At 37.6% G+C, this 3,679-nt stretch overlaps 1 pseudogene; it reads right to left on the bottom strand.

Moving 5' to 3' along the window:
* Positions 1-2,065: 2,065 nt before the first annotated feature.
* On the bottom strand, positions 2,066-3,445 carry LOC112617924 (annotated as a pseudogene).
* Positions 3,446-3,679: the final 234 nt, after the last annotated feature.

Genomic DNA, 3,679 nt, shown 5'->3' with positions numbered 1-3,679 from the left:
AGGCCCACAGCCTAAGGCCTCAGCATCCTTCTAAACCACAGGGTTATGTGTATTTTTCTCTTCCAAAGACACTCTTAATCCTATCCCTGAAACCCATATGGTAAGGATAAGGTTGGAGTGATCATCACTCACTAACTACAGTGTTTGCTATTTGAAAACTATGTTTATATATAGTTCTGGAAATTATGAAGCAAACAAAATATAACACAAAGATGCATTTGTCACAATTAACTCAAGTTGCAGCAATGGCAGAATTGTGGGAAGGGGCAGAGACAGAGGGCTGCTGCAAATGCAGCAAGTAAGTCCTGAAATATATCACGTAGTGCAACAGTCAGATTACCTCAGTTACTCTGTGTCACCGCACACAACATGACTAATGTTGCGTTGTCACTTTCCACTAAAAGAGAAAAAGACAATGTTCCTTCACAGAAGTTGCCCTATGAATTTTAGACATACAGCTTTAATTGATTCTTTAAATATGTCTAAAATTTGGCTTTATTCTTCTCAGTTTGGAATGATCAACATACAAAATTGACATCAGGGAGGATAGCTGTAAGTGTTCACCTTTACTCTCGAAGACAGGGTAAGGTGCAAAAAAGGATCCCGGCCTTTCTCATTTCAAATGACTGCATTTCATCCCAATGGACAGAGATTCTTCATAAACCTGTGATTTTAATGTCTTCTACTGAAAAAGATGAATTAACAGCAAACAAAGTTTACGCCATCAAAAAGAGATATAATTCGGAGTTGAAACTAAAGGGCTAAAATGACAAGGACTAAAAAGGAGAAGATTTGTTACAAATTTATTTTTTATCACTTTGTTCCAGCATTTTTAAAGTCAGTTGTTTTGTCTTTGGCAGCCTCTGCCAACCTTACAGTGAATCCCCATCAATGTTCTTTTTTTTTTTTTAATCTATTAATTCCATTAAACCATGTTGTGTCTAGTGTTGCATATGACTTTTTTTTTACTGCTGGTTTTTTTTTTTTAAGGAATTAACGATGCCAGTTTTGTTTTTGTTTTTTTTTTTTTTTACAAAGTTACCGAGATAACAATATCCATAAATAGCTGACTCTTACGTACACACTGTGACCTGATAATCCTGAAAAACTTTATGGGAGAGAAAGTCAGCAGCTTTTTTTCCTTTTTCTTGAAAACAATAAAACTGCACATTCTACTTTATATTTAAATGTAAGGAAGAAAATATACAAGCCCATATTTATATTGTATTTCTATTAAGAACAACAGTAGTTCATACGCTCATGTTTGCTACTGTCACAATTCAACGCAGGAACACAGAATCAGCTCTATACCATGAATACTGCTGGAAGTGATGGTTTAGGATTACCAGCTCACTGCTGCCATGTCCATAACAAGCAAATGCATCCTGGAAATAACCCCCCAAACATATATCTTTCAGTACGCAATAATGCAACTGCATTAGGTAAGTACATACTGTACACAAGTTTTATTAGCAGTTTAGCTACCCTAGAACATCTCTGGTATGTGTGTTCAATGATACATGCAGCTAATACTGGTCAGGTACTGAAATCTGTGATGTCCCAGTGCCTGTTTTCAAAGGATTCAAGCCATTGATTTGGATTCACCATAAACTGACGCACGAATTCAAAATTCCCTTCCCTACTATGTTTATCACCTCTTCTCTTTTAACTCCTAATTTTAAAACTACAGGAGTACCAGGACTACCTGGTTACTGGAAAGATGTTCACCCCAGTAAACAGAACTTTTATCAGGGACCTTTATAATTCATGACCCCATTCCACGTGGACATTCAACTCAGGAAGATGTGCAAAAGAAAAAGATGTCAAATTACAGTCAAGTTATCCAGAGGAGGATGTTACACAAACTTATAAGGGAATGACAGTCTTTTTTTCTTCCTTTACTATAAATACATTTAACAGCTTAGCAGAAAGACAAGCTAAATTTAAGATTGTTCACATTTGAAAATTGTATCATACTCTCTGCTAGTGATAAAGAACTCCCAATAATGGAATTTTAACATAGCAATTTCATTAACAAATCTTTGAAGCCCGATTTTTTAAAGAGGGTTAGAACAGTGATTATGTTTGCAAAGTTTTGAGAAGTCCATCTGCTGTCCAAACTGTTGATTGAAGTCCTTATTTTTCTTTTCCTTTACTTAGAGACAGGTATATACAGTGCTGTTGTAATAATGAAACAAATGCAAAATCTACCGTGAAGTTGCACAATACAGAAAACTGTTGCTTCATCTTCTGCTACATAAATGTGTGACTCCACCAATTAGCAATGTTGCTGTCATTGTTTTTGTTAAGTTGGAATTATTCCATCACATCTAAGACCTCTCTTTAACTCCAGATCTTCCCATTTTTTCCACAATTCTTCACGCTCCTTTTCTTTCTTTTTCTCACGCTGATGATCTGACTTGTATGTGGCTGTCAGCTCGTCAAACACGGTGCTGTTCATTTCTATAAATGCCTTCAACACATTGTACACCAATGCCACAATGGCCAGATTCCAAGGTTCTTTCAAAATCCTGTAAAGCCTGGAAAACATGATGCGAAGGATGACGTTAGAGTTTTCTTCTATCAAACTCATGATGTATTCATGATTCCAATACTAGAGTGCTCTTCCTGCCACCTGAAAATGAGGGCTGGATACACACTTGGCGATTTGTTTAAACAAAGGTTCTTGGATTTTAACACATTGTGAAGGTTCAATCACATCCAGTATTTCTTCCAGTTCCCTAAGGAACATGACCTCTTTCTGACTACATGTTTTAGACCAAAACTTCATTAACCCCCTAATAACTGGTTCTGTGAGTGAAGGATCTTTCTCCAGAAACTGCACTATACAATATGCCAGCTGTGCATGGCAGAGTGAGAAGCTCCTGACAGTGTGTAAGGAGATCAATACTTTCACCAGAAACTGTGTTCTGCCTTAAGAGGTAAAGCAAAGCCATTGATAATACTTTCTAATATTTCCAGCAGTTCAGCTACACCATTGAAGTGTTCTGTTTCATAAACAAACTTTAGGAAAATATTGTTAATCTGTTTTCAGATGAATGCTCTAAGACTGAGAAACTTGCCATAGATTCTGTGTAAGACTGTTTTAAAGTAGTCCCATTCCCGAGGGTCTTCGCTGTCAAATAGCTCCAGAAGTGAGATCATCAGGCAATTTTCCAAGCAATCTACTTATTAATCCTCCCGAGGAGGTGTAGTTTTGTCCCCCTTTTACAGAAGAGGAAACTGGGCACATAAGGGTTAATGAATGTGCCCATGGTCTCACAGCTAATAGGTGGTAAAGCTAGAATTTGAACCCCAGCAGTTAAGGCCAAAAGTCCATGATCTCAACCACTGCACTATACTACCTACTGATATTCCAAATACCATTTTTGTATTTTTAATAGAGATCGGGTTTCACTATGTTGGCCAGACTGGTTTCGAACTCCTGACTTCGTGACCTGCCTGCCTCGGCCTCCCAAACTGCTGGTATTACAGGCGTGAGCCACTGCACCCAGCCCATTAACAGGTATCTTAGTCCAAAAATAAATTCTTGATTTCTTTCCCCAAACTTAACTCCTGCCCTAGTCTATCTTATCTTCAATGGCACCTCCAGCCTTAAAGTTGCTCAGACCAACTTTGGAGATGTTCTGAATTCTTCTCTCTCACTCTGTAGAACAAA

This window comes from Theropithecus gelada, unplaced genomic scaffold (assembly GCF_003255815.1).
Source record: "Theropithecus gelada isolate Dixy unplaced genomic scaffold, Tgel_1.0 HiC_scaffold_627, whole genome shotgun sequence".
Classification (NCBI taxonomy): domain Eukaryota; kingdom Metazoa; phylum Chordata; class Mammalia; order Primates; family Cercopithecidae; genus Theropithecus; species Theropithecus gelada.
This window is presented reverse-complemented; position numbering and strand designations above follow the sequence as displayed.